The following is a 27055-nucleotide window of genomic DNA, read 5'->3' on the forward strand; positions in this document are numbered from 1 at the left end:
TTACATAATAATATCATATATAATGACACAAATACGTAATTAGATAATTATTTCTTCATTGAATGTTTATTGCTTATTAAGTAGTTACATATTTATCTTTTTACATATAAATCATTTCCCTGGACTGATTTATATAGTGACATTTTTCAATTATTAAAATCAAGAGATAATATGAATCAATATTTAAACCTTCTTTTTTATTACAGTATATTATATAGGGGATCTTTCATTCCAACTTTAAAGTTAGTCGTTTGCTTTAATGCAGTTTGAGCACTCTCTTCTGCATTCCAAATCCACGGCTTGCAACTATGAAGATGTCGTCGTCAATGTTTCCAACTTCCTGGCAGCAATTGTTGTAGCTGGCCATGTCATATGCTGTCCATCTGCAACACAGTGGATCAAGATGGCCGCTGGGAAAGTCAACCAAATGCATGCATGCGCAGTATAGTGACTTTGGGTGGAGTGACGTTAACTGAGGGCACAGGTGAAGGTCGGAAGTTCTAGAAAATGTGCATAAAAGAAATGTTTACTCTTTGTGACTAAACTATAATGTTTATTAATAATTTACTAGTATTCTTTAGTTACAATGCACACTGATGTAATTTAGTGTTTTGAGGCATATCGAAATGAACAGAAAATGATGCCTGCAGAAATCGTAATTGGATCTAATTGGTGCTAATCTGTCCCAGTTAGTGGGGCATAAAGACTGAGACACCTCACAGGAGCCATATCCCCTTGAAGAAGTCTGCAATCCAGATGAAACGCATTTTGAGCTCCATGGTCTTACCTTTATGAACGTGGTTTTAACTTGAACCAGATAAGCCTTTTTCATTCTTTTCTTAATCTATTTATGTGTATTCATTGAAAAAATAGATCCTTTTTTGATTATAATATTTTTTCTGTCTAATGTCATTTGTTGAGCACTATGTGGGTGCAAATCTGTGTTTATATTTTATTTAAAAAAAATTATCATTTTTAGCTCTTAGTGATTTTGTGCTAACACATGGTTGTATGAATACTTAGGTCAATTGCTTCCTCACCTTGTTTGGAGCACTGATGATTTAATACATAGTCATTTGTCACTTTATGCACATTGTACTTTTTTAAAACTGTTTACATTACTTAGACTATTGTCACTTTATTCAGCTTGTTACCATATTTATATAATTTGGCTGTTTTAGCACTGTTTATGCTCTCCATCAATTCTATGTTTACACTTTCTACTTATGTAGATTGCCACTGTTATATTGCTATTGGTTTAGCTAACACCCACATTTACTGGGAGTACATTCTTGGTTTACATACAGTGGATCTCCTCAATAGACACCCATACTTCATTATAGTATTTATATTACCTTTGGCAATTTTAGGTATTTTGCTTTGTTTGGCACTGTAATCTCCCACAATTCCTACATTATTTTTCTAATGTCGACATCATAACTTTTGTCATTGTGGTGTAAGTGCTATGTTTGTTGACACAGTAATTGTTGACATAAGCCTGCATCCCAAAAAATTTATCCCGATAAAACAGCTGGGTAGATGAAACATATTCAATATGCACATTATTTAAAGTAGAGGTTGAGTCTCCCATATTTAAATATTCCGAAATACGGAATTATTTTGGCATGACTGAGATAATTAAACTGAATATTCCGTTATCCAAAATACCCCTGGTCCCAATCATTTTGGATATAGGAGACTCAACCTGTAATACTTTTCTCAAACATGTTTTAGCTAAATCCATTCCTATAATGTTTGATACAAACAAATCCTTCATTTTACCACCTAATCTTGTTCCCACTATTTCTAAAAGCAGCATATTTTTTTCACATTACTAAGAAATCACATCACAACTGGGTGGTGTAGTTCTGCAGTACAAATCTTCTTCACTAGCTCTGCCGAAATATTTGATACTTTTTTTCCTACTTGTGATGTGTTAGTGGAACTGAAATGCAATCAAACAAAAATAAGTTAAAATTAAAAATATATTTAAAAATATCTCAAAATAATAAATACAAGACATACATTAAATAGCTTCTAGCTATCATTTATCTTGCACATTCTAAAATATGATAGGAAGAAGCTGATTGCTATTGGCAACTTTTCCACTTGGGGTATATTTACTAAAGTTCAATTTTGGCCACTTTTGGTTGAGGTTTTTTTTCAGTGTCTAAATAATTAATTTAATTACAGATGATCTTTACCATATGTTTTTTATACAATGTAAAAAATCATCTGTTGGTAAATGTGTGATTTAGGGGTATATTTACTGAAAGTCGATTTCAGTAAATTTTTGGTCAATGTTTGGTTGATTTTTGGTCGATTTTGTGTTTCAGGGTCTAAATCACAGATTTACTTACAGATGATTTTCCATCATATAAAAAATGTTGTAAAAAATCATCTATTGGTAACTTTGATTTAAACCCTGAAACACAAAATCGACCACCTTACTTTAGCACACTGTATAATACTCTCAGTTTTATGCAAGCTACTGAAACCATTTGAAACTGTAATATATGAAGTGAGTTCAGACAATGTAAGCCTGAGTCAGGTCATACCCTAAATTAAACTGTTGGAAAACCAACTAGAGAAGCTGAAGGAGGAGATGAAAAAAGTGATTCTGCTTCAAGGTCTTTAGTCACTTCACCTGGAGCAATAGGTTTGCAACATCTTGCAATTAGATCAGTCCATTTTGACAACTATACTTGATCCTAGGTTTAAGTCCTATGTAATTATGGACTTTCCCTACCTTGCTATATTGGTGTAAAGACTATTTACTCAATCTCCATTTACATTTACTGGTCTGAGGCTTGTAATTTGTTGTTTGGAGAAGTGTGTTTTTATTATATTTTCTACAAGGCTGGTACTCTCACTTGAATTGCTTGTACTGGCCTAAAACCTGTGATTTTCTATTTGGAGAAGTGTTTTGGTAATATATTATATTTTTTTCTACTAGGAGTATTCTAGTCTATTAGTTCTTGAATAATAAAACATTCTATAGGATTTTATAGTTTATTAAACTGCCATCCTGTCTGCAACTGGTGTGATACTATTAGGAGTAATTCAATTAGCCATGGTAATTTACCATGGCTAATTGATCCCCCAGGGGCTATTCAATTAGCTCAGAAGCCTACAGTTATGGGGGATTTTTTTTCACCTGATTGAGGCAGGTGAAAAAACCCAGATAATGACCCCATTTTCACGTTCGCGCCCACAAAAAACACTTACGTAGGTCCTTGAACTTATCCAGGATTCTATGTACTTTCAGGTGAATCCAATTTTTTTGCACAAAAAAGTGATGTCATTGAAATGTGCAAAATAAAAAAAATCCTGCAAAAAACTCCCATTTTTCATGTGCAAATAATGAAAGTGCCTAAATGACTGCCCCCTATGTTTTATAAATGTGCTACAGTATATTGTTTTAAACTGCCATGTGTTTGTTCTGTCACTTAGTTTAGCCAGCCATCTCACAGCACCCTTTGGCCAATATTGGTGAAAGAAATATTGAAGGGATTATTTTTTTGCAGGAAACAATAATCAGTCATTCTCTGCTTTGCAAATGACAGCAGTCCTCCCACAACTAAACACTGGGTACTTACTATTTACTCATCTACTCCTTTCCCTCCTGATAAGCATATTAATTTTGGGATAATTTGCATATTGAGATCATTAATATGGGTACATATCAGGGTTGCCAACTATCTGGCTACCTCTTCTGGGAGAGGCAGCCAGCTCGGCACAACTGGGGGGTGTGTCACAGTTTTGAGGGCAGCTCAGGGGGCGTGACCTTGTGATCGCATCGCCACAGCGCTGCCCCTGGCAACATAATGCCTGTACTCTCGGGGGCCACGATGACACAAATTAGCGCGAATCACATCATCAGCCCCTCTCCCGCCCCCGCTGCAGGTATATTTTTTCGAACATATCCGTTGGGCGGGGGGAGGGAAATTTACTGGGTCTACTACTTTTCCTGAAAATATGGGGACTCACATAAATCCCCACAGTATCAGAAATTCATAGGCTATTACATGTTTATATACTGTATTAGGGCCCATACACCTAGACGATTCACATAAGAACTGGTTCATCATACGATTTCCCTTCAATCACCGCCAGTCCAGACATCCCGTTTTGATGCTATTTTTACACATGTTTTACATAAGATCAATCGTAAGATCATTGTGTCACTATACGATGGATCGTGTAATCATTTGTTCGTGTGCATCACCAAAACCATGCGATCGATTGGGCCTAAATTTAAATAGAGGGCTGTTTTTATTAACTGGGGGTATAAAAAAAGCCTGCCTCTTCAGCTCTGTGCACTCTTGTTTGCTCTGTGATTAGTGAGGCTTGGTTTTTACCCTGCTGAACACTCCACATTGCTAGCTACTGTGCATTTCTTGTATTGCCTGGCTTTACAAAGTGCTTCTTGCTCTATTTACTGTGGTTGGTCTGTTTTCTGCTTTTTTGTGGTGATGGATCCCTGCCATTATAGAGCACTGCTGTCCTATGCTGTGGTCAAGCTGAGTGAGGAGAGGGAGCATAGGAGGAGGATGAGGTCCTGCTGGACAAAGGATTGGCTGCTGGAGAGGGAGAGTCAATCCTATATGCCCATGCTGATGGAGATGAGGGAGAACAATCCAGACGACTACCGCAACTTCCTGCGGATGGATGACACCACCTTTCAGGAATTGCTGCGACTGGTGACCACCTAAATCCGGAAGCAGGACACCAAATTTCAGATGACCATCACGGCCGAGGAGAGGCTTGTGGCTACGCTGAGATACCTGGCTACGGGACGCTCCTTTGAGGACCTAAAGTTTGGGACCCGCATCTCGACTCAAGCTTTGGGATGCATTATCCCGAAAGATGTGCAAGGCTATTGTGAAGTTGCTGCAGTTCCGTTACTGTAAGGTAAGTCAAAACACACACACCGCCATTGTTGTTTTGTAAAATCACAGAAATGTTTTTATTTAAAGTTTCTGTTTTTTTTGTTCTGTGTTAAATTAGCATAATAACAATCTCTTATGTGAAACGTGTATATATATATATATATATATATATTGATATAAAGATGGGTAAAATGTTCAAATTATCACCAAGGTACCCAAACCCTGGTAAGTATGGTGCGGCATGAGTTTTGGTGTTTGTGCCACAGATTACAGGGGCGCAAACACATGCCGAAAGTGCAAAATCAGTGGTCTCCGCCCCACTTTTTATTTTAATCTCCCAATTAATATTCTCCTCACGCAATACATACAAGGAAGATAAATTATTCAAAAGATAGTGTAATACCATTTTATTAATCAAGTGGACAAACCTATAGCTAGATGCCACACAAATCCACTACCAATATTGCAGAGCAGCATACCGGATAGGGCAGTGTATATTGCACACTAAGTCAAGTTTGAGCAAATCCCCTCCAAGCATCTCCAGGGAATAGGGTCCTGGACACAATGCTCCAGAGGTACAGTCATGCACCCAATAGAAAGTTCACCGGTTGTAGCTCTTCCACAACAACACGTTTCAACTCCTCCAGAGTCTTTTTCAAGGTGTACCCTGATGGTGGTGAGGTGCTACTTTAGCAGCCATGAACAGTTTCCCAGTGCAGACCAGCACATAGCAGCATGTGCTGGGCTGCTGTGACTTAACAGGGAGGGAGAGCAGTGCCGGACCAAGGCCCCCGCCGGGCCTCTGCAGCAATCACGGTCCTTGGTTATTGTGCCCGCTCCCCCCCTCTCAGTGCCCCTGTCTATTACTCCACACTTTATATATAGAAATGGGACCTTTTATTATTTATAGCCTAGGTGTAAATATTGTATTAATAGAATAATTGCATTCAGACCAAGCTTACTAATACATTTCTTAAGAGGGGAGTCCTGTATAGGATGCTGGACACCCAAGAATTGAAGTGACAATGCGTACTTAAGCTGCAAATATCCATAAAACTGAGTAAGGGAAACCCCAAATACCAAACTGAGTGGCATAAAAGATATAAACACACTATGCACATATAACTGTCAAATCAAGGTCACCCCTCTCTCAACCTACACCACCTTAGTCTGTAGAGAAACAAGCTCAGTAAAACTACTAGCATTCCATAAGGGAGTGGCTGTGTTTATTCCATGGAAACATAGGAGCTTAGATACCAAATTCCAAACTGAGTTGCATAAAAGATATAAGCACACTATCCACATATAACTGTCCAATCAAGGTCACCCCTCTACCATCCTACACCACCTTAGTCTGTAGAGAAGCAAGCTCAGTAAAACTACTAGCATTCCATAAGAGAGTGGCTGTGTTTATTCCATGGAAACATAGGAGCTTAGATACCAAATTCCAAATCTGCACAGCTTGCATGAAAAGGGAGATTCAACACCGATGCTCCCTTGCACCTAATAAAGCTTGGAGGGGAGTGTTACCTGGGGCTGTCTGAGGAATCAGTAGGAAATGCAATGAGTCCTCAGCCACATATTATGGTGTGTACATGCTAGATGATATTTTGCACAATTTGGCTGATGCTGAAGCATTGGAACAACAAATCGTGCATTGCCCACTAATGATAATGATGCCGATCCGCAGTCCCATGGGTTGTTTGCCGTATCCTCAGATCTTACCTATATGCTGTAAAATCTGATTGCACAGTTTACAGTATGCAACATACTGTATCTTATGTCCAAGAGTGCCGAGGAGTTGCCGGGTGTATTCAAGGGAAATCGTTGACGACATTACATCTTTTGTGAGTCATCTATTGTGTAGGCAACTTAACACTCAGGATCTCAAATTAGCCAATTGTGCCACATAACAATGAAACCTAAATTGAGGCAAAGCCTGGCCTCCCGAGGCTCAGGACCTAGTAAGCAAATTGAGCCTTATCCAGGCATGATGAACCACCTATATCACAGAGGATATAAGACTGTCTGTTTTATGGAATTGCAACAATGTGAGGTACATAGGAGACTGCTAAAAGACATAAAGGAGCTTAGGTTGAACCATCATTTTTATTAATTTAACTTGGTCAGTAATAGCAAGGGGTAGCCTGCACCAAACATGGGACCTCTCACAATTTGGGGCTGTATGCTTAAGGGAACAAAATCTTGAGAGTCAGTAGAGACTCATATACACAACATTTTTAAATCTGTCTAGCACTGCAGTGGCAAGGGTGGAGTCGCTGGATGACAACCTACAAATGTGAGGATATAGCATTTTTCACAAGTAATAGTAAGGACCATGAAGGCAACAAAGCCATTCATTAACTGGAGAACATTTTGCTTTAGTCGCATTCAATGAAACAATCACAGAATAGGACTCTTCCCCATGGGAGATGTGTAAATGTGTGAACAAGTGGCGGAAATTCACTGAAGCAGACTGGTTGGGCAAGAACCCCATCTGGCTTGATGGATTATACTGTAGTGATGATGACCTGAGTCAGCTGAATCTACAAAATCTTAGCTAAAATCTTGGCATCAGTAGAAAGTAAGGATATGGGGCAGTAAGTGTCAATGAGATTTGGGTCCTTCCTGGGCTTAACACTATAATATGTGCCACCAACATACTGTAGAGGGAAGAAAAGACTCATCAGTATGAAGAGCTCTGTATAATTCTAATAAGCGGGGCCCATAGAATAAGGCATGTTTTTTATATAATTCCTTATAAATACCATTGTTGTCCGGAGCCATGCCTACTTTGCTACAATCTCTCCAGCAGTAAATAGGGTTACATTTACTAAAGTGTGGGTTTTTAGAAGTGGAGATATTGACCATAGCAACCAATCAGATTTTAGCTAGTATCTACTAGAAGGTGCTAGATAAATGTTAAGTAGAATCTGATTAGTTGCTATGGGCAACATCTCCATTTCTATAAACTATACCCCTTAGAGTGTGCAGGCCACTTACAATGGAATCAGTCAAGGGTAAGATACAACCTGTACAACAACTTGTTATGTATCTAAGAATTATTCAAGCCCTTCGTCAGGGGTTGGGTATGTAATACCGGCAGTCGGGATGCCTTCTGTCAAAATGCCAACAGCAGCATCATGATGCTCGGTATCTTGACAGGGGTCATGTAAGAATACTAACCCTCCCCCCTTCTCCCCTAACCCTCCCTTCTTGGTGCATAAACCTAACCTTCCCCAATCCGCATTCTAACTAGGGATGTGCGCCGGACCATTTTAGATGGTTTTGGATTTGGCTCTGATTCGTCATCCAGCTCTGGATTTGGATTTGGATTGGCCAAAGCTACCGTGACTGGATTTTTTTTTTTTTTTACAAAAATTTACAAAAAAAGCTAAAATCACATATTGTGGGCTTATTTTGTTCCTAGAGTATTATTATTTTGCTCATTAACATTGATTTCCAGTCATTTACAGTCAATTTATACCACTTTGCAGCTTACAATATTGTTTCCACCATTATTGGCCAAAGGCTGCAGTGAGCTGGCTGGTTACTAAGTGACGGTGCTTGTATACACAGAGGGCTATTGCTCTAGGAGTCACTTTGCTTATACAGTCAGTACACACAGAAGGCTAATGCCCAAGGAGTCATGGTGCTGATAGCCTTATACACAAAGAGGGCTATTGCCCAAGGAGTAACGGTGCTTATACACACAGAGCGTTACTGCCCAAGGAGTCATGGTGCTTATAGCCTTATACATACAGAGGGTTACTGCCCAAAGAGTCACGGTGCTTATACAGTACACTCATGTGGCTACTGCCCAATGAGTCACGGTGCTACTGCTTATACACACAGAGGGTTACTACCCAAGGAGTCACAGTGCTTGTATACAGTAACAGTACACAGTGGGATACAGCACACACGCAAAAAATTTACTTATATTATTTTTTTTTCCTTTTTTTATACTTTTAAAAAAATATATTATTATTGTTTCTTTTATACTGGAGCAGATGGGCAGTACTTTAATCAGCAGCATACATCAGCACACCAATGCAGTCTTTTACAGCACAGCCCATGGAGTCTGGACACTGGCTACTACAGACACTTTAATTAGCAGAGCAGCACAGCATACATCAGTGTGCAATCTTCCCCCTACCCTACAGTCAGTTAACAGACAAGCCAATGGAGTCTTTTCACAACTTTGCAGAGCTCTGCGCTGAGTGCGTGCTGACTAACAAAAGTCACAGAGTCCCAGGTGCGGTGCCGTATATGGAGGCTGAACATCATCCAAGCATCGCAAGAATCTGACGTTGGGAGGATGACATTCAGCCTCGAAGTGGGATCCGAGTCAGGTGGGAACACCCGAGCAACGGCTCTGGAGGACTCGGATTCCTGCTGTTCGGAGCAGTTCGGATTCCACAGCTCATTCTTAATCCTAACTTTAACCCTCCTTGTTACTGCCTAAACCTAACTCTCCTCTCCTGGTGCCTAAACCTAACTATCCCCCCTTAGTGCCTAACCATAACCACCCCCCCAGTGGTACCTAACCATAACCTTCCCAGTGGTGCTTAACCCTAATATCCTTCCCCAAAGCCTAACCCTAACCTCCTCTTGGTGTCTAAACCCAACCCTCGCCCCCACGGCTAACAGCTAAGATGCTCGTTTGTGATGCTGTCTGTCAGGATTCTTGCATCAGTATATAGGCTGGCGACAGGATTTAGCCGCCTATGTTTAGTCCTAGGTCGGGATTCTTATGCCGAGATTTAAATAGACAGCATCCCGGCCAGCTGTATTATAACTCCATCACCTTCGACATACGATAAAACATAAGTATTTATCAGCTCCCACTGAGCATCAGTAAGTGGGTGAATGAAATCCTACTCCCATTGAGTCTGAGAAGGTGATTAAGTAAAGCTGGAGTACAGAAGGTAGTGTTACCAATAGGAGATATCACTTTTTCCAATATCCATCGTTAAGCGGTTATACAATGTTGAAGGTGGGGCCCTAACCAGCCCTGAAGTCTGGATTATACTGCAAAACCAATGCCTTATCTTATATAATATTAAAATGTCTTGAGGATGAAGGGAATACATTGCTTGCAGAGAGTAAAAGGAGAAGAGAGAACCAGTAACAAGGTCATCCTGCCACAAGGCCACCAAGTCTTTAAATTCAGTATCAGCCGTGAAAATACTGGGATAGAGAGATGAGTAGTTGGGAGAGAAATATCTTTATGGTGAGAAATCAATCTGTCCCAGACTTGCAGCCTACCTGCCCAGCCAAGATACTTCATAGGATAACCAAGATTTAGTGATAGACAATAACAATAAGGAGTGGGAAATTAACATCAAATCTCATGGAAATAGAAAATGGGATCTGGATACCTAAATACTGAAGAGAAGTCAACTGCCAAATATATGGATACTTAAGGCCTAATTCAGAGATGGACAGAATTGCAGAGCCACACACAAGCAGCTTTGCAATTCCATCCATCCTAATGCAAATGCAGGAGGTGTCAGAAATCTGATTGCGCTGCTTTCTCCTTTGGTCAGGTGGCGGGAGCTGATGCTTCCAGGAGCCTGACCACTTGCTGGTCACTTCAGAGGCCAGGAATCTGCATCCTCCAGTGCAGACCATGGCTTCGTCCCTACCAGAAAACAGGGGTATCACGCCCCCATTTCCAGGAATGGTGACAAGGCACACCTCCGCTCTGCCCCCCAAACAACGTAGCATGGGGGGGGTCTGTGAGCGTAATTGCAGGATCCATTATACACATGTGCAGAACGGGACATTTGTAGGCTCAGATCCCTAGCTATCAGAGATGTACGTTCATCATCGGATGAACGTACATCTCTGAATCGGCCCTTAGGGCCTGATTCAGAGCCGGACGCTATTTGCGCTCGCTTGTCCAGAAAAAGGGGCTGGCTATTTAAATTAACCGTTCGCTCTTTGCGGTCTGTTCACGCCTCTACGTCTGAACAAGCGAACAAAACATGCGAACGTAATTTAAAAAAAAACGCCCCCTGGCCGCTCGCATCATACGTCATGTCCGCTATTTATTAGATTAATCGAGTACATCGGACGGCGTATGAACTGCTCGCTATTCTTGTGGTTGGTTTTTCCTTCCACAATCATGCGAGCAGTTCTGACTATAAAACAACCAAGTGACGTGGTATATGACGCTGCTTTGTTAATTATGCACACCCTTAAAACGCCCGTTTTGACCATTTGGCACGCCTGCATCCTGATCTCCACTCCCCGTTTTCAAGCACCTTCCCCTGTTACCACCCACAAACGCCTCATCCTGTCACTCAAAATAGCAGGCATTCGCTATTTAGCGAGCACACGATTTTCGGCCGCACTGACTGGTTCGCGCATGCGTATTAAAATCCGTACGCATGTGCAGTTGTGTGAACATCGGTCGGAACGAACGAGCAGCCGCTTACGAGCGGCTCTGAATCAGGCCCCTAGTGTGGAGCAATGGAAGACTAGCTTCCAGAATATTAATAGGTAAATCATATGATTTAGTCACATTGAACTTATGGAAAGATGCCTTGCTATAACGATTTAACCACTCATGTAACCATGGAAATGAGGTCAGAGACTCCTTAGCAAAAAGAAGAACATTGGCCCTCATTCAGAGCCGCACGTTAACAACAGTACGCTCGTTGCGTTCCGATGTTGACTAACCGCGCATGCGTCGGTGTTACACTGCGCATGTGCGTACGGCAGATTGCGAGCTTTTTTTCTCTCGTTCCTAAAATAGCGTACAGGAAGTGACATGTCAAATGTGATTGACAGAACAGGGAGTTTTTGGGTGTTGACGGGGGTGGAGATGAAAAAACGCAGGCATGGCGAGGCGTTTTTGGGGCGTACATACATTAGCAGATGCGAACGTCAAATGTGTTCGGACCGTCTCATACGTCACTGGAACATCCGCTTTCCCTTCAAAATGCTCGCACAGCTTAGGGTCAGGATTACTCGACCACATTGGCGATGGCCTTCTCCTCCGTCCCGGGACTCAACGATGGTGCTGCGATTAATCGCGGCTGGTCAGTAAAGTAATTAGTGTTGGATTGAAAACCGGCTTGGTATGTGTTTGGAAAGCAGTTTATTGGGATAGCACAAAAGCGTACGCAGGTGGAAATCAGAGCTGCTAATGTCATGGTTACACAATCAATTAGCGTACATTTTTGGTGTTTTATTTTGGCCACAATTTGTTGGTTATGGCCTATTGTAACAATAATGTCATCATGTTTTAATTAGCTCCCCTTTTTTTTGGTTTACTGTGGAATTTGCATCGCTATGTGATTTTTTAAACGTTCCTTAAAGAGGCCTTTTTTTTTTTTAAGAGGGTCAGTTTTTGCCTTTAGGGCCAGGATTAAATGTAACCCATTTGTACAATAATGTCACAATACAATGTCAGTTTTTTGTTTTAAATTTATTGTTTAAACACAAACAAATTGGCCTAATATTTTGTTGCCTTTTTTTTGTGGCAAAGATATTTGTTAAAAAAAAAAAAAAAGCCATAACTGGTAACATAAATGTAAATACCAAAATTAAAAACATTTCACAAGAAAGGAGAGGGAAGTTTTGACCAGAAAGGAATATGAGCCAAGCACAGAAGGAGTGTGGGAAAAGTCGCCATTGCTGTCACCGTTTTCTCGCCCGTTTGGCTGGGTGAGGGTGGGCGCCAGACCGGGTCCGGGATGCCATCGGGCTGGCCTGTCCAGAGGCAGATGTTGTGGCCTCTGGACTAGGCACAGGGCTAGGCACATTTGGAGGATTGGCTGATGTTGTGCCAGAGGTGGAGGATCCGGATGTTCCGGCAGGAAGGGAGGTCGGCTCCACCATGTGCTGGTGAACGAGCTGCTCCAGGGCATCGGCGATGCGGATGTTGGCCCTGGTATTTTCCGCCAGGGCCTGAGCAATGGTCACGTTGGCCGCAGCATTTTGCTCCAGGGACTCAGCCACCCGTATCAGACTGGCGTCCATCCTCTGCAGAATCTCCGTATGGAAATCCGATTTAAAATTGAGTTCTGTGAGGAGGCCCACTGCCTGCGAGGGGGCACGCCCTGGACTGGCTTCTGCAGGGTCCTCAGCCGGATGTACTGGTTCCTCCCCTGCAGAGCCAGCAGAAATTCTGCGGCCAAGGCTCCCCTCTGGAGCAGACTCATCCGCCTCTGTCTCTGTTAGGAAAAATGCGAAAAGACTCACATTAGAATCTACATATTGGCACAATAGCATTTCAGAGTTGGTGACATCACAAGACTTACCTTGGCCAACATGAGGAGCCGCAAAGTCTGGCATGTCCGTATCCATGTTGGACACGCCAAACACCTCCACAGCCTGCACACACCCCTGTGCCAGCTCTTCTAAGTCTGTCAACTCCAATGACACAGGGGTGGGACCCCCACCTGTCCCCCTTGCATGCCTAGCCCTGTCGGCAAGTTTTTGCTTGAGACGATATTTGAAGTCTGCCCATCTGTGGAATGAAATTGGAACCATTATCCTTTTTTTTACAATGGGGTTTGTTTATAGGATGGGAAAGTGTTTACTTACCGCCGTTTGACATCCCGGGCTAGACGGACATAATCACCCACCCTATTGACAGCAACGGCGACCTCCTCCCACATTCTCCACTTCTGGCTTTGGCTCATATTCCTGGCTGCCTGGGGCAGGATGTCAACGCACTTCTGGATCAAAACCTCCATCTCCTTGCTTGTGAAATGTGGCTGCCTTTTTTTTTTGGCAGCTTTGGCGGGTTGACTGGGGCCAGCAGTCTCTTCCATGTCATCCTCCTCACCTATTTGGGTAAATATGCAGATTTAGCCACTTCACAACTTGCACAATATTATGTTTAAAAAGAATCATTGAGACAAAATGCATGAAGGCCTTACCGCCGGATTTTTGGCCATTGTTTCCCTGGTCTGAAGCCATGTCTCTGCTTCCAGAATGAAATCAACCAGAAATTAAATGTGATTTCGTGACGTATTTATACATGCGTCCTTAGTTTGCGGCCGCATCATTGATTGTGCGTCCCTATGATTCATCCTTAATTTGTGCGGGAAAATAAACACTATTTATGGCTTGGTGTGTGTGGAGTCGAGGTTGCGTTGTTGGATTGTTGGCGGTTAAGTTGGTTGGATTTGGTTGTTTGCGGTTGGAGGATTTGGCGGTGTTTGTATTTTTTTTGGTTTGCTACAGTTGTTTTGGTTTTCCGTTCGCATTTTTTTGGTTTATTTTTTGCCATCGTTTCCTGATTTGGTAAGTTTTGTGCAGTCTAATTTGTGGCCAATTGGTGTCTACTTCTGGTTTTTTGTTTGATATTTTTTTTTTAACACTAATTTCATCTATTTTAGTTTGTTTTGGCTTTCGGACCCAAAGACCTTTTTGAGGGAAATCTTATATATTCGATTTTGGTAAGTCCATTATTTTTCTTGCATTTGCGAAATAATTAACGCATTTTTGACTGTTGGTGTAGTGACTTGCATTTGCGAAATAATTAACGCATTTTTGACTGTTGGTGTAGTGACTTGCATTTGCGAACTAATTAACGCATTTTTGACTGTTGGGGTAGTGACTTGCATTTGCGAAATAATTAACGCATTTTTCGAGGCTTATTCATCATGTAAACCAGTTTTGCTTTTCCCTTTTCCATTTTTGGGGTCCATTTGACCCCTATTTGATGTACGGTGTGCAATGCCGTTTTCATCGATGGCCAAATGTGTGTTTCGCCTATTTTATGTGTTGGCTTGCACCAATTTGACAAACATAAAATCACCCTCTAAATTTTTGATGTCTCATTTTTGGCTTTTTTACAGTTTATACGTATCATGACAATACCCCGGCATGTAAGCAGCTATGGATGGTATCATAAAGCTAAGTTGTTTTATGTTACTTTTGGGGTGGCTCAAAAGCCTTACATTGTAAACTTTGAATTTCAGGTAGATCTGGGGCGAATTGTTCTGGCCCTACTCCCGGAAGACGACCAACCTCAAACTCGTCCCAGGCGTAGGCATCGTAGGCATGCAAGGCCCCAGATATTTCGAACACGTGTCACCCTTTTTGGAATGCCCGATGATGAGGTTTTAAGACGCTACCGTCTACCTCCCAAAATCATCATAGACACTCTCTCATTAATAGAAAGTGATCTTGAGCGGCAAATTGACAGTCCAACAGCAATACCACCACTGACGCAATTTATGGCGGTGTTACATTTCTGTGCCTCAGGATCGTTTCAAACAACGGTGGGAATAGTGGCGGGCATCTCCCAATCCTCCTTTTCCCGGATCCTGAGGGCAGTGATGGAGGCACTTTTCAAGCACCTCCATCATTTTATTAAAATGCCTTTGGATATGGGTGCCCTTAGTGTGGCCAAGGCCAATTTTTACCAAATAGCTGGCTTCCCACACATCATAGGGGTTGTGGATGGTACTCACATACCACTTCAGCCTCCAGCACGGCTGGAGGCAATATTTAGAAACCGTAAACACTATCACTCCCTGAATGTAATGGTGGTATGTGATGCCTCCCTCCAGATCCTGTCCCTGAATGCTAAATTACCAGGAAGTGCTCATGACTCCTTCGTCATCCGGCAATCAGGGATATGGCAGAAATTAACCAACCTACAAGCTGGTGATGCATGGCTTCTGGGTAAGTGGAGACCTTTAGTACATAACAATGTTAAGCTTGATACACAGTGTTCCTGATGTTGTCTATTTTTTTTCACAGGAGACAGTGGATACCCTTGCATGTCCTGGCTGCTCACTCCTTATTTGGCTCCCACACCAGGGCCACAAAGTGCATATAATTCCGCACTTACAGCCACCAGGCAAGTGGTGGAGCGCTGTATCGGCCTTTTAAAAGGCCGATTCAGATGCCTCCACCGCTCTGGTGGCGAGCTCATGTATGTGCCGGATATGGTGTCTAAAATTGTGGTCCTGTGTGGGATATTTCACAACATTGCCATAAGGAGTGGTGTCCCAATGCAGCCAGAGGATGCCTTACCTGAGGATGGCCCCCCCGAGGTTGGTCGGAGGTCAGTATGTGGGGGGGCCATACGCGATGATGTTGTGGCCAGATTTTTTAGGTAAGTTGTAACAAAACTACAGTGTTTATACCTAATGTGTTTGTGTTTGTTTGCGAACATCTAATTTTGTGTTTTTTTTCTCACCATCTTCTGTTTGTTCACATAATCTTTGGCACTCCAACGCTCACTACTTCCTGCTACCCTTACCAAACCTGGATCTGGTCCTTTTGGTCATATATTCTGGAACCCATATCGCAACGCCATGTTTGTGGAATCATGTTGGCATGGTCCTTCGTCAACCAGTTCTTGATTTTTTGTTTTTATTTAATTATTTCTTGGTATGTGTTGTATTTGAATTTATCACTGTGTTCTTTTTTTGGGAGTGACAACTTTGTTTTCTCTGTTATGTTGTGAATAAATGTTTGGAGAGTGAAATGGTCTTCCTTTTTTGGGACGTTAACAGCAAGTGTAACCAGGTTAACACAAGTTACATTTGACTAAGGGGTAATCCAGTACTGACGCCAGTTGAGCTAAACTGAAATATGTTTTCAGCTTCCCAACCCACACCAAAAGGAAGCCTGGCCCAACCTTGGGATTTGTAAGATTGGCCTAAGCAGCTTGCGCACCAACTAGGAACCTGTAAAATGTAGAAATATGTAATTGACACTACACCCAAAAAGGGAAATTACATTGTTACTGTTATGTGTTTCTTGTGTCTGTTTGACATACAAAGACAAAACACAATCTAACTTTTAAAAAAGGGAAATCCTTGCAGGAACAGTCTACTTATGTCAGGCTAAACTATCTTGGTTTTGGATTTAAAAAATGAGCCAGAACGTATATTTGTATGAAAAAATTTATTTTGAAAAGTTAACAAAAATAAAAAAACTACTGGCGAAGGAGGCCAGACAGCCGGTCGAGGGCCACAAGAATGCCAATTACATGTTGGCGCATCTGGCCAACACAATCCGCCACCTCTTGCCGACGCCTCTGTTCCTCTGTGGGTGAGAAAAGTGTGTGGGTTAATACAACAATAGGGAATCCACATTAAAAAAACAAAAACACAACGAAATCACTCCTAAACCTAAAAAAAAAAAAAAAAAGGGGGTGCTGCCAAAAATACAAGGCCTATGTACAAATTCCCACAGGTGTGATATTTGTATGTTGAAATCACCAGGAAGAGGTAAAGGCAAACTGCGAAATCACCAAAAGTCAAGCCACAAAAACACGAAGAAAGGCACGACACATGATTACATACAAACAGTTTGTGCTTTAAAAAAAAACAAAATAAAAACATACCGGGAGCCAAAACGGGAGCTCCGGAAATGCCTCCATGATCCTCCTCAGAGGATCCGTCATTCCCCAAAGAATGGGGAGGAGTTATGATGGACTCCGGGGAGGGGGTAATTGGAAGAGGGGTGGGTGGAGGAGAGGGGGAAGTGGGACGGAGGGGAAGGAGGCCCGACATTTCCGGGAGAGGGTCTGGGAAGGATGGGGAGGAGTGGGGAATAGGGGAAAGATTTGGGGTGGAGTGTTGGCTGGGGGTTGGGGATAGTGGCCGGGAACGCCGTCTGGACGGACGGTGACGGCGGAGTCTTGGCTGTCCCCCTAAAATATGTCAAAGAAATTGCGGTTAGTTTATGGACAAATCCGGGGACCAAAACTAAAAAAAAAACACAACCCAAAAAATAAGCCAAATAGGAGTAGAATGAATAAATCAGAAATAGAGGGAAAACATGCACACGCAGATATGAGTACAAATAATAAATAGGACACACAGGAAAACATGCACACGCAGATATGAGTACAAATAATAAATAGGACAGACAGGAAAACATGCACACGCAGTTTGCCCCACAAACACAAACATTAAAACCACAATACATAACACTTACTTTCCTCGATCTGCATGCGAAAGCATGCCAGCAAGCGGGGCGTTCGCCGTTGCAGGTCGGACCACCTGCGCTCCAGCTGCCCGATGTTGCGGCGTGAGCCGAAGGACCGCAGGCGGGACCGTGCCTCCGCATACGCGGAGCGCTTCTGCCGGTTGGTGATGGGTGGAGGCTGGCTGGTGATCCGGCGATCCATGACCTCCGTAAGCACCAGCAGCTCGCGCCTGGTGAATGCGGAGGCTCTCATGATGGCAATGGTGTTTTTCTTAAAAATCATTTTTGATAAAGTGTGTAAAAATTTTCTGATTGGCTAATGTATTTTGGAAATTAACAGGAGCAATTTTATTGGTTAGTGTATGAGTCATGTGTTCGACAGGGCCTGAAATCTCTGGAGAGTTATGATAGGCTTGATGCAGTGACATGCGTAAGCAAATTTAAATAAAGAAATGAACCCAGGGAAATATGCGGGGATCCACAGCAATAGAACAATTGTTTAATTGTGGTTCACATGTTTTTTGAACAATAAAAGCGAATGTTTCATCCGTACGTATTCTGCTGGTAAACACAAACACGGACAAGAGTAAAGTTTCTTGCATTGTGTTGAAAAAAAACAAACAATTAAGCTAATTGATACATTGATTGGCATGATACGATTGATGGAGGTAGGCAGAATAAAGGAGCAGGTAATCGACATCTGACAAGGCCACTTCCTGTTTATACTTGTGCGTGCGTTCCTTTCAAGCCATTTCGGGGATGCACGCTCGCTATTTCGTACGCTCGTTAGTTAGAGGAGGGGTCGTCAGAGTTTAGGGAGGAATTTTAGATGCGAACGAAAATACGAGCGAGCCATTGAATTTAAATATTTTTGTACGTACGCCTAACGTACGTGCGCCCGCTTGCGAGTGGGTCTGAATCAGGGCCATTGTCTGCAAACTGACCTAATTTGTGAGTTGTATCCCCCACTATCACACCTGGAAAACCCAAAGTAGCATGAAATTTAGAAGCAAGGGGTTCAATTGCTAAAACTAAAATTAAGGGAGAGAGGGGCAACCTTGTCTCGTACCATTAGTGATGGGGAACGCATCTGACAGAAAACCGTTACAAAACACCCAAACAGAGAGAGCACCATAACCAAAGGCAGAGAGGACGTCACTCTCATACAGCCAATGTAACCTATTGAAAGCCATCTCAGCATCAAGGGATAACAAAACAAAGCCCGCCCCTGATGTCCAGAGAAAATCAATGAAAACAAATAACCCTACGGGCATTATGTGAGCTGTGTCCATGTGAAATGATCCCCATCTATATCCTATTCTTTTTATCCCTCTTTACTGTTGCTGATTTTTTTTTTGGTATGTACAGTATGAACAATAACACAATACCTCTGAGATTTTGTATACTGGAATGTAATTAGCCCACTTTGGTCCTTTATTCTTTTCATACCACACACGTTGTTACACGCAGAGGCCAGAAGAAGCAGAATACAAACATTACAATTAGAAAATGGGTAAGTACAGTATGTGGGAGAACTGGTAGAACACTACATACTAGGTCACATATTTCAGCAATACAGCTATATATAAATCTTACCCAATGTAACCTGAGAAGTTAGCACAATTTGGACAATAGAAATTTGCAGATACTGTATTACTTTAGAAGAAGCAGGTAAGATCAGCACACAAGGTACCCAGGACAGACACAGCAAAATGTGAGTATATTGTGTTTACTTTATTTATTTACTTCTTTAGTATTGCTGTGGTTTAGTAGTAGATAAGATGAACAAATTGTAATGAAAAAGCTATGACATAAAAAAAAAATGTACTTTAGAACCTTTATTACTGGTTGTTTCTGTGTCGAAACACATTTCAAGCAGACAAATAAACTAAAGTTGCATACACACACAACGATTTTTTGAACGATTATCGTTAAACGATATCGTTTAACGATAATCGTTTGAAAAAATCGTTCACTTTCTGAGTCAAATGAAGAACGATTATCGTTCATGTCCGTTCACGTTTGTAGTTTGTAGTTTGTAGTTCAGTCAGACTTGTCAACTGAACAATTTTCATTAAGGGAATATGCAAAAATCGTTTGTAGTTCAAAACAATTGTTCATTACACTTCAAAAAATCTGACAGATAATCTGACAGATAATCGTTCATAAAAATCGTTCATAAAATCGTTGGTAACAAAATCGCAGCTATAGCGTTAAGCACATAAATCAGGACTGCAATGCAAATCTCTAGCTGGATATCTGTTGCTTATATTTAACGATAGGATATTTAAGACCCTGATAATGTCCCTGCATACATGTATTTTTAATACTGGTGAATTCCACACAGAGCCGTAACTAGACATTTTGGTGCCCTGTGCCAGAAAGAGCATTGGCGCCCCCCTCATTTTTCAAAGGGACATAAAGCACCCAAAAAAGGGCCATGACTTCATGGGGAAGGGCCAGGGAAGAGATAGGGAAGGCCAGGAGGAGATGCTGGGGATAAAAGAAGAGGAATCTACAAGCAAGAATGATAATAAACAGAAATTTGACAGGCCTGACCAGCGCCCTCTGACCTGTGGTGCCCTGTGCGATGGCACCGGCCACACTACCCTAGCTACGGTCCTGGTTCCACAGGTCCACCATACCACCAGTCATGTTTAAGATTGCATATAAAAGTCCCACCCTCATGATCAGGTGCCATTTCACACAGGAGAGTGGAGGGAGTGGGTGTGAGACTTGGGTTCTGATTCAGCACGGTTAGCAATTTTGCTCACGCACACACCTGGCCACTGTGAAAATATGCTAATGAATCCCACCACAGCACAATAAGCTGACACCCGGCACTACATAAAGACGCCCACTTCACTTTACTCACATCCGCAATAGCTCGCTATACAGCGAAAACATTGGTAACATCAAGTACCATCAGACCCACAGGCACAATAGTGGTTGACCTGACCCTCGCGCACAAATTGCTAAACTTCCTGTGTGCATCTAGAGCTCTGGCTGCATCTTCCATCGCAGGGGCTTAATTATGCATGCCCCTGTAACGGCATTTGAACGCACTAGCACACCTGCGTTTTGCTTACCACCCCCCATCACCACCCCCAAACGGTCACTTCCTGTCAATCAATGTGTAATGAAACTGTGTGCTCCCTGCGATCGTTACCCAATCGCAGTGGCCGGTTTGTGCAGGCACACTGCAATGCACGTGCAGTGTTAAACAATCGACCGGGTGTGTGCGAATTCCTTGCTGAATCAGGCCCTTGGATCACAGAGTTGTAAAATAAATGCCTTTAGCAGGCCATCAGGGTGCCATTAGTGTACCATTAGGTCTAGGAGTCGTAGGTAGAAGTGCAAATAGTGTTAAAGTAGTAGCTGGAGCAGGTGCCTGGTGACTGCAGACAGCCTCATTGTCGGTGGCAATTTTAATTGTCACATACACACAGGGCCTGATTCACTATGGCGATTGCAGCTGTGCATAGGCACACAAATCTGCTGCAAAAATAGGCTAATGACTGCAATTGTAAATCCAGTACAGAGACGCCCTAAGCCGTCATAGAGATGCCCACTACTGCTTTCGCACATCCGTAATACTTTGCAATCCTGAGTATACATTGGGAACACTGTGTACCATCAGCCTTTCACGCACAAATACAAAAGGTCTGACCTTACTCATAAATTGCTAACCTCATCGCACACAATGAGTACCCAATCTGCGTATGCTGTCGCAGTGGCTAATTTATGCACAACCTTGAAACAGCGTTCAAACGGACAGGCACACCTGCCTATCTCTGACCACTCCCCTGTCAACACTCCTAAATGCTTATGTACCATCCCACCATCTGTGATGGCTTTGTATCTGCATGAGTGATCGCAGTGCCATCGCAGTACTAACTTACATCCTCGCACTGCAGTATGCACCGTAGGCCATTTTGCGTGCGCTGTTGCCATTGCGAATCAGGCCCACAGACTGCACACTCACACACTGCAGTGCAAACAGGCTACTGTCTGTGTGTGATGCTGTTGATTTTATTTGTTTGCTTGCTGAAGTGAACCAGCACCTTTTTTTTCTCTAGGAAATCTATCACTGCAGTATACTATATTGCTTATCTGTGCAACAAATGCTCTACTGTATCTGAGGCTGCTGCACTCCCAGAATACCTCTTTGTTTTGAGTTTTTTTCAGCTATATAAAAAATTGCAATTTTTTTCTGTTGCTGTCTAAAATTAAAATCCTACAGTCTATTCTAATTGATTGAGAAAAATATAGTGCGTATGAGAATTGTGTGACACAATGCATATTATTATTCTGTGTGCATTAGTGTCCCCCATCATCTGTACCCCAAAGCAATTATTATAAAGGAGACCTGATCCCCTAGTGGGTAAAACAACTGCTAGTGCTGTTTGTGTAAAAAAAAAAAAGAAATTACTGCAAAACAAAATTACAATAGTATGTTTTCCTTCAAGTGTAAGTGACAGTGTATTCGCCATGGGATGCAGTCAGGAAGCCGATGGTCAAAATGACGATCACCAGCTTCCTGACTGTTTAATCCCGACAGGGGACTAATGATAGGCATCGAAATACCAACGCCTATCATTATCCCTATGCCGGGACCCCGATGCCCGGCATACTGAATGAAGGTAAGCCAGACAGTGGGCGCGGACAGCCGCAGGGGGAGTGAGTACTCAGGGCTCCCAGGAGGACTCAGGGTTAGGCACCCCCATGGGAGGGTTAGGGTTAGGCAAAGGGAAGAAGGGGTTAGGTTTAGGCACCCCCTGAGGGAGGTTAGGGTTAGGCACACCCCTGGGAGATTTAGGTTTAGGCTGCGAGAATGGGGGGGTTAGGTTTAGGCACTTAGCAGGGGGTTAGGGTTAGGCATCCCTAAGGGAGGGTTAGGCTTAGGGGGGAGAAGATTAGGGTTAGGTAGTGTACTTACCGAATTAGATTTTAATACCTGCTGGGCTTCTGGTATTGAGATTTGAACCGCCGGGCAGCCGTCCGGCAGTCATTTATACTGATCCCTTTCCCATCATCTATACCCCCAAACAAGTATAAAAAAAAATTATTTCTTGGCTGGTGTCAAAAATAAAACCAATCAGGGATAATTTGATGGAAGAGCAGGAGCAGCAACCCAGTACAACTGCTGCGGCTGCTGCCAGTCATAGTACTACAACAGGTCATCAAGGGTAAAAAAGTTTAAGAAAGGGCACCTAAAATGTATGTTTTAAATCTGTTTTATTAAGAGTTTTCAATACGTAGACATGGGTGGCATAATCCATAAAAGAGAGAAGCGGTGAAGAAGAAAGAAAAAAACACTTAGTTACATTATTGTAAAGGAACAATCACAATCTCAATACATATATTCATGCCTTCGATGCATAGAGAACAATAGAATGATGTCACCTAAAGCTTATAGTTCAATTTAGAGAAGCATAGTACACATTTATGCATGAATAAACCAGCAGTAAGACCAAATATCAGTCAGCAGTTCATGTCACGCATACTGCAGAATGAATTAAAGCGGAGCGGTGAACATTCCTAACAAAACAAAGTAGTAGAAGAAGATAAATCTTATCAAAGCGAGATTAATACCACCAGACACAACAAACCAATATATAACTGCATATATGTAAATATATGTAAATACATAGATAGTTATGTATACATCAACATACACACACAGAGAGAAAAAAACATATATAGGAAAGAGGGGGGATGAATGGAGAGATGGAAGTATAATTTACCAAGTAGAAGAAAAAAGAAATAAAAAGGAATTGCGATAGGAATGTTACTAACTATTAAGTAAGAGTTGTCGATGAAGAAACCATTCGGTAGAGTTAAACATCTGAAGGATTTGTCTTTGCTCCTCAGTGGGTAGAATTTTTATATTATAGACCCAAATTCAAATTGTTATAAAATGTAACCACTCCCGCAACTAAATTAGGGACATTAGCTCTTCAATCAAAATACAGAATCTGAAATAATTTTACTTTCACTTCTCCTAATGAAGGAGAGGATATGGAGACCCAGTGACAAAAGTTCACCTTCCTTGCCACTGTCACTATTGTGGTCAGTATGGGTATTAAAGCCTTTTTATCTGTACCTAAAGACCAATTAGAATAATTAGCACAGAGACAGGCTAGAGGATCAGGGCGGAGATGAAGAGAAAACATTTAATTAATAAAGTAACCAGTTTGTGCCAAAATCTTCTAATTTTCCAACAGTCCCAAAAGCAGTGGAAAAAATTTATGTTAGAGATCTAACATTTAAAGAATTGCCTGGGTCTCCAACAACTATATGTTTACGTTGTATAGGGGATATACATGCTCTATGCACTTCTTGTAGATATGTGGACTGTAATATCTTTAGAGTAGAGTCAAAGTGTCCAAATAGAGATGTGGGGAAGCAATTGGGAAGCTGACTGCCTAAATACCGGCAGCCGGCTTCCTGACTGTCTTATCCCGGCATGGGTGAAATGCCGGGCACCTACATGTAGACGCCCGCAGATGCCGGGTGCCGCGAGTAATGCCGGGTGCCGCGAGCGGACAGCTGCGGGGGGGGGGGGGGAGGGTTAGGTTTAGGGCTCCCAGGGGGGACTTAGGGTTAGGCACCCCCCCAGGAGGGTTAGGGTTAGGCTAGGGGGAGGGATGGTTAGGGTTAGGCACCCCCGGGGGGGACTTAGGGTTAGGCACCCCCCCGGGGGACTTAGGTTTAGGCAAAGGGGAAGGGGATGGTTAGGGTTAGGCACTTAGAGGGGGGATTAGGGTTAGGCACTTGGGGGGGAAGTTAGGGTTAGGCACCCCTAAGGAGGGTTAGGGTTAGGGGGGTTAGGTTAGTACATACTTACCTATCCACGATCGGGATTTCCAGCGCTGTCGGGCTTCCGCTACTTCAAACTCTGCTCATGTCGGGCTGCCGCTGATGGGAATCGAACTGCCGGCCATGCAGCCGGCGGTATATCATACCCATTTCCGAGATGTGATGTCTTGTATAGAAGGAATGTCTTTCTGCCATGGGATCAGAAGATTATCCAGTGCTGAGGAAGTCTGCATTTTGACAAGGTCTATATATAAAAATCTAGTCTTATAGGAGATGGAGGAGGATCATTTTAGTAAAGAGCCAATAAGGTCGATAGAGGCAGTGTCTACAAAAGGGGGAGGAATAGAGTTGATAAAATGTCTGGTTTGCAGTAGAGATGTGCGCCGACCTCCGTGTTTTGGCTTTTGTTTTGGATCTGGGTCTCCCTGGTTTTGGATCTGAATCTGGTTTTGGATTTTTTTCCTCTGTGTTTTGTTTTTGTGTTTTGGTTTTGGATCTGGATTTATTCTTAAAAATCATAAAAACAGCTAAAACCACATAATTTGGGCCTGTTTCTGTTCCTACAGTATTATTAACCTTAATTACAATGATTTTCAGGCATTTCTAGGCATTTTTAACCACCTCACAGCTCACAATATTGATTTCACTATTTTTCACCAATACAGGCCAAAGGCTGCAGCGAGCTGGCTGGCTAAAGTAAGCAACAGAGCAGCAGCACAAATGCACGGTAGTTTAAAAAAATATAGGACATCTATGAAACGTTGCCACACAGCAGTGGCAGACAGGATGGCAGTTTAATAAACTATTATAATGTCAGTTGGCAATGCCCCAAATTGTGCCAAATGTAAAGGAAAGTGGTGCAAGATGGATTTGTCCCTCCCACCCACTCTTATGTGGGATATTAAAAAGGACATGCTCAGTTTAACAAACTAAGCACTTTAGCGACTAGGACTGACACTTTCGTGGCTGAACTCCTTGGTTTGTTTGGGCCCCACAAAACATTTTTTGGAAGGAATACCTTCAATTATTAAGGAGGAGGTTGATGATGAGGGTATTGGTGGTGGAGATTGCATGTGCTTGTCCAAACTGCTGGTAGCTGATACTGGACTGCTTGTTATTAATTTACACATTATTATAATTTTGTTAAACAAATTGCATGAACTCGCTGCAAATGACGTAACAGGGAGGAGGTGCCTAGATGGTTAACGTCCCTTCCTCTATTAACTTAGGCTTTACAAATGGAACAGATGCCTTCACAACTATTTCACCATCTAATACTAGCACAGCCGTCATGGCGTCAGTGATCCGCTGTGAAACTGGGTGACAGCTTTTATAGTTACTGTACTTCCTCTATCAAAGGACTGTTTAAAAGTCAATTGTTTTCTTAAATTACTTCCGATCATGAATGAGGATGTAGGTGATGCTGCAGGTGTTGGAGATCGAAGGCGCTTAGATCCTAACGATACTGGATCAGAACCTCTATACACACCTTCCTATACCTTATAATAATCCTGCCTATACCTTCTAATGATGACGCTAATTTGCATACGCAGTCATACAGAAATAAAGACTTAAGACCTGGAATCTGTGGTTCCAAAGCACAAGTATTAATCAAGTAAAAGTACAGTCAGTTACACGCTATTGATCCAGACACAATTTGGCGCAAAGGAATTATACAGACTCAAGTACAGTATACATATGCAGCGCTTCCGGACCAGATGTTAGGCATCAGCAAGAAACCCCTCGTCTATCAGTATTCAGCACGAAGACTAAAAACCCAGTGTTGGCGCACACATATTTATACCCCCCCAGGGATAGACAAAACAATAAAGACGTTTGTTGCTGATGTCATTGGTTCCCAAGGGGGATACATCTGTTACAGAGCATTTAACAGGCTGATTCAAATAGACACAACCCTGCCTCCAACAACTGAGGGTCCCTAGATTCCCGCCACATGCAACATCCTAACAGTTATTCATATCATATACATTTTGTTGCTTGAAGTCTCTGCAGTCCATAAGTTGAGAATGCATTATGCGATCTCCCAACCGATAATACCGGAATACTGTGGAAAGAGTATGCATCAGTATAAAACCAAACACGGCTTACTTAGCATGTATAAAACCTTAGTTACCAAATAATCTTTATTTCACAGCATTTATACTAAATTAACAAGCTTAAATCTTATACCTTAAAACTCATGGAACCTTGTATGTGAATATGTAATGTGTGAGTGTACGGGGTTTGATATAAAGACGCTAGTTAACTGGGGACAGATGCGTGCACATTTAGCTACTAAACGGTGTTTTCTTATGCATTCGCTAATATGCGACTAGTTAACAGCGCAATTGTGCGTGTTACTGTGTACATGAGAAATGATGAAAGATGCAATCGCATGGTGCTAATAGTAATCTCGCCATATGTAC

At 42.3% G+C, this 27055-nt stretch overlaps 1 protein-coding gene across 1 annotated transcript in view; it reads left to right on the forward strand.

Annotated features, from left to right (window-relative positions):
* The first annotated feature begins 19483 nt into the window (after nt 1-19483).
* Nucleotides 19484-27055, forward strand: part of LOC148522936 (membrane-spanning 4-domains subfamily A member 4A-like) — a 151213-nt gene continuing 143641 nt past the window's right edge. Inside the window, exon 1 of the mRNA XM_088473572.1 lies at nt 19484-19521. The gene's annotated coding sequence lies outside the window, so the exon portion shown is untranslated. The remainder of the gene's footprint in view (nt 19522-27055) is intronic.

The sequence above is a fragment of the Taudactylus pleione genome, unplaced genomic scaffold (genome assembly GCF_031769625.1).
Source record: "Taudactylus pleione unplaced genomic scaffold, aTauple2 ptg000136l, whole genome shotgun sequence".
In the NCBI taxonomy this organism is placed as follows: Eukaryota; Metazoa; Chordata; class Amphibia; order Anura; family Myobatrachidae; genus Taudactylus; species Taudactylus pleione.